This window comes from Moschus berezovskii, chromosome 2, assembly GCF_049115385.1.
Source record: "Moschus berezovskii isolate FMDL1 chromosome 2, NW_MosBer_1.0, whole genome shotgun sequence".
Lineage (NCBI taxonomy): Eukaryota > Metazoa > Chordata > Mammalia > Artiodactyla > Moschidae > Moschus > Moschus berezovskii.
The window spans coordinates 70,387,796-70,397,373 of record NC_142461.1 but is presented as its reverse complement, the minus strand read 5'-3'; the positions used below and the strand labels follow the sequence as shown (position 1 = coordinate 70,397,373).

Below are 9,578 nucleotides of genomic sequence, written 5' to 3'. Positions count from 1 at the left end.
ATGAGTAAATCTCTGTTAATGTCAGTTTCCCCACCAACAGCCCAGAAGCTGTTTTATTTTTTTCTTCACATATTTACCTTTTTATTTTTTGGTGAGAACTCTTTAAGTAAATTTGAATTATGCAGTACAATACAATGCTATCACCACTTCATGGGTCACTAATCAAACATGAATATTCATTGAAAGGACGATGCTGAAGCTGAAGCTCCAATACTTTGGCTACCTGATATGAAGAGTTGACTTGTTGGAAAAGACCCTGATGCTGGGAAAGATTGATGGCAGGAGGAAAAGAGGGTGACAGAGGATAAGATGGCTGGAAGGCATCACTGATTCAATGGACATGAACTTGGTCAAACTCCACAAGATGGTGAGGGACAGGGAGGCCTAGCATACTGCAGTTCAAGGGACTGCAAAGAGTTGCACACAACTTGGCATCTGAACAACAACGTTATTAGCTCTAGTGACCATGTTATATCTTAGATCCTAAGATCTTACTGATCTTATAACTAAAATGTATACCCCTCCTTTTTTCATCTACCTCCTGCCCCTGGCAATGATTTTCTAATCTCTGTTTCTATGAGTTTGGTGTTTTTTTTTTAACAAAAAGATTCCACATATAAGTGATACTATTCATTACTTGTCATTCTCTTTCTGACTTATTTCACATAGCATAATACCCTCAAGTTTCACCCAACATTTTTTCTTTTTTTGAATTCCACACAGAATTGTCAGATATGTGCTTGGAAATTATGACCTCATTAAGTTTCACCCAACTTTTTGCAATTGGCAGAAGTATCTTCTTTTATGGTGCAACAATATTCTATCACATATGTGTACCACATGTTTATCCATTCATCTGTGATGGACACTTAGATTGTTTCCATACCTTGGGTACTGTGAATAATGCTTCTGTGAGCATGGGAATGCAGATATGAGAAGCTGTTTGAATTAAATGAAATAATATGTATAAAACTTGTCACATTGGAAATATTCAGCATGTAATTCCCTTTTCCTTTACTACTGAATTGTAACCTTTCATATTCTCTGGTGCTACTTTAGGATAAAATAGGCAAAATCAAGTGAAGGTGATCAAAATCAAGTCTGTCTATATATTGCCTTGGCAACAAATCTGTAAAGACTGAAACGAGGTTAAGTTTTAAGGAAGAGAAATTATTTTTTTAATAACACACACACAAAGCAGATATTTTTCTCTTAATATATACTGTTTAACTTAAAATAGTTGGTTATGAGAACTATAAGGTTATTACAAAAACAATGCTGCTGATGCTGAAAGTAAATTCATATGCATACATGTGAAATTGTTTCTCGGAATTTAGGGCACATACGGCAGGATGACAATATAATGCAATTACAGAGTCCTGGAGATTGGATCTGAGACAAGTTAGTTTCCTAATTCCCTGGTTTACCTTTTAGTGGGTTTTCCAGGTGGTGCTAGTGGTGAAGAACCCGCCTATCAATGCAGGAGACCTAAGAGATATAGGTTCGATCATTAGGTCAGGAAGACACCCTGGAGAAGGGAATAGCAACCCACTCTAGTATTTTTGCCTGGAGAATCCCATGGACAGAGGAGCCTGGTGGGCTACATGGGGTCGCAGAGAGTTGGACACGACTGAAATGACTTAGCACACACATACCTTTTGTGGAAAATAGATTTAATCAAGTAATGACAGAAATAACTGGAGCAAGTAAAACAGGCCAGATGCAGATAGGAAGGAAGCAACTGTGGACTTGGCAGGTAGTGGAGGTTGTCCAGGTGAGAGATGCCAGACCCTGGACCAGCACGGGTGACGGAGACAGAGAACAGATGATTTGTATGAACTGTTTCGAAGAGAGGACCAACAGGACCTACATACAAGGAGCATTTACCTATAAACTACTTTTTTAAATTATTTTTGTTTTTTTAATTTTAGCTGCGCTGAGTCTCCGTTGGGATGCACAAGTTTTCTCTAGGTGTGGCACATAGGCTCATTTGTTTCGCAGAATGTGGAATTCCCGACCAGAGGTCCAATCTGCATCCCCTGCATTGGAAGCCAAATTCTTAGCCACCAGAGGAGTCCCTATTTATGTACTATTTTAGAATTAAAATCAGTAGGATTTGAAAGAGAAGTTTATGAGTGACAACTATATACCAGACTTAAGCAGTCACATAAATGATGCTACTATTTGATAAAATTGGGTATACTAAACAAATTTCTCATTTGGGATGAAAGATCATATTCTGAACACTTTGTGTTTGAAATTTGTTTGAAGTATCCAAGATGAGATGCCAGGTTAACAGTTGGGAGATGTCTCAGACCCATAAGGGAGAGATGTGGGAAGCAGATAGACACCTATGGGTCATCAATTTTAGATGGTAAGGCAGCAAATGAGGTGATGAGTGTGGGCGATGCTATTGAGATAAAGCACCCAGTGAAAAGAGTGCACATGTTGGTGTTAAGGGCTTGCTGTGGTAACACTGACTGCCAGCCATGCTAGTGCTTTGTGTACAATAGCGTGCATGTGTGCTCAGTAGTGTCTGACTCTTTGCGACCCTATGGACTGCAGCATACTGGGCTTCCCTATCTTTCACTATCTCCTGTAGTTTGCTCAAATTCTTGTCCATTGAGTCAGTGACGCTATTTAACCATCTCATCCTCTGCTGCCCACTTCTTTTGCTTTCAATCTTTCCCAACATCAGGGTCTTTTCCAATGAGTCGGCTCTTCACATCAGGTGGCCAAAGTATTGGAGCTTCAGCTTTAGCATCAGTACTTCCAATGAATATTCAGGATTAATTTCCTTTAGGAGTGAATGGTTTGATATTCTTTCTGTTCAAGGGACTCTCAAGAATCTTCTCCAACACCACAGTTCAAAAGCATCAATTCTTTGTTGCTCAACCTTCTTGATGGTTCAACCCTCACCTTCATACATGACTACTGGAAAAACCATAGCTTTGACTATATGGACCCTTGTCAGCAAAGGATTGTCCCTGCTTTTTAATGTATTGTCTAGATTTGTCATAGTTTTTCTTCCAAGGAGCAAGTGTCTTTTAATTTCATGGCTGCAGTCACTGTCTACAATGATTTTGGAGCCCAAGAAAATAAAATTTGTCATTGCTTCTACTTTTTCCCCTTCTATTTGCCGTGAAGTGATGGGACCGGATGTCTTGATCTTAATTTTTTGAATGCTGAATTTTAAGCTAGCTTTTTCACTCTCCTCCTTCACCCTCATCAAGAGGCTTTTTAGTTTTTCTTTGCTTTCTAACATTAGGGTGGTATCATCTGCATATCTGAATTTGTTGATATTTCTCTCGGCAATTTTGATCAAGCTTGTGATTCATCCAGCCCAGCATTTTGCATGATGTATCTGCATAAAAGTTAAATAAACAGGCTGACAGTATATAGCCTTGTCTTACTCCTTTCCCATTTTTGAACCAGTCAGTTGTTCTATGTCCAGTTCTATGTGTTACTTCCTGACCTGCATACAAGTTTCTCAGGAGCCAGTAAGGTGGTCTGGTATTCCCATCTCTTTAAGAATTGTCCACAATTTGTTGTGACCCCCACAAAGGCTTTCTTTTTTATTATTATTATTATTTTTTAATTGGAGGCGACTTACTATACAATATTATATTGGTTGGTTTTGCCATACATTGACATGAATCTGCCCCCAGTGTACATGTGTTCCCCTTTTTGAACCCCCCTCCCATCTCCCTCCTCCCCATATCCTCCCTCTGGGTCATCCCCGTGCACCAGCCCCGAGCATCCTGTATCAATGCGTCGAACCTGGACTGGTGATTTATTTCACATATGATAATATACATGTTTCAATGCCACTCTCCCAAATCATCCCACCCTCGCCCTCTCCCACAGAGTCCCAAAGACTGTTCTATACACCTGTGTCTCTTTTGCTGTCTCACATACAGGGTTAAGGTTACCCTCTTTCTAAATTCCATATATATGCGTTAGTATACTGTATCAATGTTTTTCTTTCTGGCTTACTTCACTCTGTATAATAGGCTCCAGTTTCATCCACCTCATTAGAACTGATTCAAATGTATTCTTTTTAATGGCTGAATAATACTCCATTGTGTATATGTACCAAAGCTTTCTTATCCATTCGTCTGTAGATGGACATCTAGGTTGCTTCCATGTCCTCGCTATTATAAACAGTGCTGCAATGAACATTGGAGTCCATGTGTTTCTTTCAATTCTGGTTTCCTCGGTGTGTATGCCCAGGAGTGCAAAACCACAATGAGATACCATTTCACACCAGTCAGAATGGCTGCTATCCAAAAGTCTACATGCAATAAATGCTGGAGAGGGTGTAGAGAAAAGGGAACCCTCTTACGCTGTTGGTGGGAATGCAAACTAGTAGAGCCACTATGGAAAACAGTGTGGAGATTCCTTAAAAAACTGGAAATAGAACTGCATATGATCTAGCAATCGCACTCCTGGGCATACACACCAAACACTTTCTTTTTAAGTCCCTGAAGAAATAGTTATCCATTGAAGTTTTGCCAAACAGTCTCCTTAAGAAAATTATTTTCATGGTCATCAACTATAGTCTGTGACCTAAAATTTAATTAGGAATTCTAAATCTCTCTTGAGTCTCTAACAATCTTAGTGACTATAAAGACATTTGAAGCTTACTAGTTCTGCCTATCTTACTACAGAGAAAGGAGTGAGAAAGCTACAATGAAGGATTTTTCCTGTGTTAGGTAACTCCCTCCCTTCCATAATGTAGAGAAACACCTACTTTTTAGTCAACATTCTATTTCTATCCACCTTAGGTGGAATGGTTGAATTCTTACTATTTGAAAACAATGAATCAATTTAAAACTCTAACAAGTAAAATTTAGTCCACCGATTCTTAACTGCAATCTCACCTTCCAGGGTCAGGTATGCTTTGATAACTTGGGTTCCTGACAGAGTGCAGGAAGCAATTAAGAGCTCTGCTTTTGTAAATCATGTTTTGTATTCAAAATCAAAAGACCCAGGTTCCCCTAGCCCACCCAGTGCACAGGATGTACTGTGAACTGAACACAGTGGGAACAGAGAAATGTCTTCACTTCCCTAAATCCTCATCTTCCTTTATGAAAATTGTGTTTTTTTGTTGTTGTTTCTGTTGTTATCGGAATTTTAATTTTATTGTAGACTATTTCAGGCATTCAAGTACGCATAAAGTGATATAAAAAAAGCATTATAGTCAATATTAGGGGTCATTAAAGATTGAATTAGGAAATAATTGTTTCTGATTTTTTAAGAAGCTGAACATTACAAATAGAGTTGGAGTTCCTTTTTGTCCTCTTCGCCTGTATCATTTCATTCCCTTTCTCCTTCAATATCACTATTCAAAGGTCAGTGCTCTTAAAAGAAAGGTTTTTTTTTGTTGTTGGTAATGACTGAAGGTCTCCTGTACACTTACCAGTTTCTGTACAGAGAGGAAATCAGAGAATGTACTAAATCTGTAGAAACCGACACTGAATATGTTAAAACCATAACAATTTTGATACATATTATACTCTACATTCTCATTAGATAGTTAGGTATTCAAAAACTTACATACGTGGTTTGCAGTTGTTGTTACCTTTTTGAATAGTATTATGAAACTCCAATACTTTGGCCACCTCATGTGATGAGTTGACTCACTGGAAAAGACTCTGATGCTGGGAGGGATTGGGGGCGGGAGAAGACGGGGAGGACAGAGAATGAGATGGCTGGATGGCATCACCAACTCTATGGACATGAGTTTGAGTGAACTCCGGGAGTTGGTGATGGACAGGGAGGCCTGGCGTGCTATGATTCATGGGGTCGCAACAAGTCGGACATGACTGAGCGACTGAACTGAACTGAACTGATACTGCGTGTAAAATTATACACTTGCTCTTTTTTTTTACTGAAGTATAATTGTTTTACAGTACCATGTTAGTTTCTGCTGTACAATGAAGTGAATCAACTGTATGCATATGTGTATCCCCTCCCTCTAAGACCTCCCCCCTTTCCCACTCCACTCCACCCATCTAGGTCATCACAGAGCACCAAAGCGAACTCCCAGTGTACACCTGGCTCTTAATATTTCATTTTTGAGTTTTATCTATGTTAGTAGCAGTAGCTCTAATTAATATCAACTGGGGGTGGTACACACTACTCCAAAATATGACACTTTGGCATATTGAATATTTTAAGCTGAGGGAGTTTGAGAAAATAGCAGAGTCAGGAAGGTCACTCTGACCTCCCCTCCTTCCCCTGAAACCTTCCAATACCTGGAGAAAAGGAGCATCTTTTTCTCCAAAGACAAGGTTTTGAGCAGAATCTGAACAAACTTTAAGGCTTTACTGAGTTTCCCCCAATTTTACTCCACCTGCCTCATGTTCTTTGACCTATCATATTTCTCTATGACTGTCAACTCTTCATCAAGTATGCCATACTCATCATTTCTTTGAGGCTTTGTTTCCTTATGTAGGTTCCTATGTCACATGAAAACTATATTAAATAAATATGTCAGCTTTTCTCTTATTAGTCTGTCTTTATCAGTTTAATTTTTAGACCCAGCTAGGAACTGTAAGATGGTCAAGGAAAACTTTTAGCTCCCTTGTAGTAATATTCTATTTATGAATATATTCTAATGTATTCTTCCATGTTCCTTTAGATGAATGTGAGGTTGTTTATAATTCTAGTATTATAAAAAAAATGAGTCACTGAGCATTATTGTTCTGGTACATGCCTTCTTGTGTTTATATGTGAGAGTTTTACATGTAAGATATTTATTGTTTGTTATAGGTTATAGCATTGTTAACTTTATGTCATATTGCTAAATTGCCATCTGAAGGGGTTGTGAAAATATACACTCCTGGTAACAGTGGGAGGCCTCATTTCTTCATTTTTTCTAACATCTAGTATTTTATTTTTTGTGTGTTGGCTCAATTTTATCTCAGACTTCTGTGATTAAGTCCATGAAAAATTTTGGTACTGCCACCATTGTCATGGGTATCCTTTCCATAAACACTACCAGCTCTTTGATTCTTTTCAGATGAACAATTCTTAAACAGTTAGGATACAGTTAGACAAATACTTTGTGAAGTTATTAGCTGCTGTAATCTAATATATAACTATGCCTAATCAAAGCAACAGGAGTAAAATCTTCCATCTATTATATTCACCGTATATTAGCTGAATAGTGACAATGAGAATAAATGTAATTCTGATTTAATAATGAAAAGTAGAGGATAACCCAGTCATTGATGAGACCACACCAGATTAACCATGAACTTCAAGTTGTTGTTGTTTAGAGTAAGATACTCAAAATTATGTTCCTGCTTCAGTCACATACACGGTATCTTACCCCACTGGTAAACTAGGAAATTGGTCAAGTTACCAAATCCTTCTTTAGCTCCCTATATTCCCTATTCAAAATAAATTTATTATGATTTTGAATTTAAAAGTATATAATAACAATTTTTCCAAGCTCCTTAGTTGATCTTTCTAAAGGATTTTTCATATTTTGAGGCCTTAATAAAGTTACATTACCTTTCACCTTTTTAACTTAAGTTGTGCTTCCATGGTGGCTCAGACTGCAAAAAATCTGCCAGCCATGCAGGAGATCTGGGTTCGATCCCTGAGTCAGGAAGATCCCCTGGAGAAAGGAGTGGCTACCCATTCCAGTATCCTTGCCTAAAGAATTTCATGGACAGAGCAGCCTGGAGGGTTACAGTCTATGGGGTTGCAAAGAGTTGGACACAGCTGAGCAACTAACTCTTTCACTTTGTCATACTAGGGTCCTACAGTTTGGTGACCTGCCCAAACACACTGACCATGAAGAACAACCCAAATGATCAAGATTTTCTTGCCCCACTTATTTATTCTACGTCTCACCTACTTCTCTATTATTTCAGGACTTTACTCCCTGCTAACAAATCTGGGAAACTAATTAACCAGTAACAACAGTGGGTTAATGTCCTAGAAAATGTTTACCCTAGAGAGTAGTTTTTCATCTAGTTTTTAAGTCTCTCAAAATATTACTCTATAAGCCTCAAACTAAGCTTCTCAAATGGAGAAGCGGAACAAAAATAATATTAGACTTCAGCTTATTTTAACTCACTTAGGTACCCTTAAGAAAACTCCCATATGATCATCTACCTACCTCAATAAAGCCTGAGACAATCATACTCACAATTTAAATTCAAAGCCATAAGCATAGCATGCTAATGGAACCAAGGCAAACATGTAGGTAGCAGTTTATTTTTAATGGCTATTAAATATTGTTAAATTGTAATGAAACATTTAAGAAAATATATGTGACATTCAAATGAACACCAAATGATTTCATTTCACACTAGTCAATATTAAATTAACTCCATATTACATGAAAATGTTGTACTTTACTGAAATAAGCAATAAAAGAAAATTATGCTCTAACCCACAAACATGTTATGGTTGGAAATTTGTTATTAAAAAAAGAATAGGGCTAATATTGTAGAACTATTTTAAAGTCATTTGTTTTTTAAATAATTAAGGGAAAATAGCATCGTACCGGTAGTTCCATTATGTGTTTTAAATCAATGAACCAATGAAAGGCACTAAAATGTTGGCAGGCATAAACAAATTGCTGTTGTACCATGCAAGGCCTGCTAAAAGTTATGTAAGTAGTATAACAAAAATCTAAAAACATATAAGTTCTATAAATGCTAACATTTAACATTGAAAGTGAAAGGAAACTGTTCATAGCCGTATAGTCGTGTCTGACTCTTTGTGACCCCAGGCTCCTCAGTCCATGGAATTCTTCAGGCAGGAATACTGGAGTGGGTAGCCATTCGCTTCTCCAGGGGTTCTTCTCCATGTTTCAAATTTGAAAGTTAAAATAATTAACTAAAAGAATTAGTAACCTAAATAACCGTGAATTTGTAATATATGCATGTAACTGATCAACAGATATGAATACTTAAATTGTTCCAAATTATAGAGTTGAATGAAAAAGTTCCTTTTGCCTTTATACCCACTCCCATTATTTCCACGTATTCATCCAAATTAAAGATGTGTTTAGGAACTTCCCTGGTGATCCAGTGGTAAGACTCTGTCTTCCAATGGAGGGGGTAAAGGTTTGATACCTGGTTGGGGGGCTCATATCCACATGACCCGTAGCCAAAAAAAACAAAACATAAAAAAAACCAGAAACAACACTGTAACAAATTCAATAAAAACTTTAAAAATACTCCACATCAAAAAACCTTCAAAAAAGATGTATCTAAATATTATAGATAAAATAATAAAGTCAGAGTAAAATGCTCAGAGTAACAATAGTAATTCAGTTCAGTTCAGTAGCTCAGTCGTGTCCGACTCTTTGAGACCCCATGAATCACAGCATGCCAGGCCTCCCTGTCCATCACCAACTCCCGTATTTACTATTAATATTTATTATTATTTAATTTATTAGTATTTACTAATAATATTTTGATTAATTTAACCTCATGATAATCATACTCAAGAGATATTTATGGGTTGCTTGATTAATGGGTGATTTTAACTTAGATTTAATCTATGATAAACTGAAGGTGGTTCAGTTTGGGTGGGATTTTTGTTTTGTT

The 9,578-nt window shown here is 37.3% G+C and overlaps 1 non-coding gene across 1 annotated transcript; it reads right to left on the bottom strand.

Moving 5' to 3' along the window:
- Positions 1 to 668: 668 nt before the first annotated feature.
- On the bottom strand, positions 669 to 771 carry LOC129538774 (small nucleolar RNA SNORD121A). The gene has a single exon (XR_008682314.1). It is a non-coding gene; the product is annotated as a small nucleolar RNA SNORD121A (small nucleolar RNA).
- Positions 772 to 9,578: the final 8,807 nt, after the last annotated feature.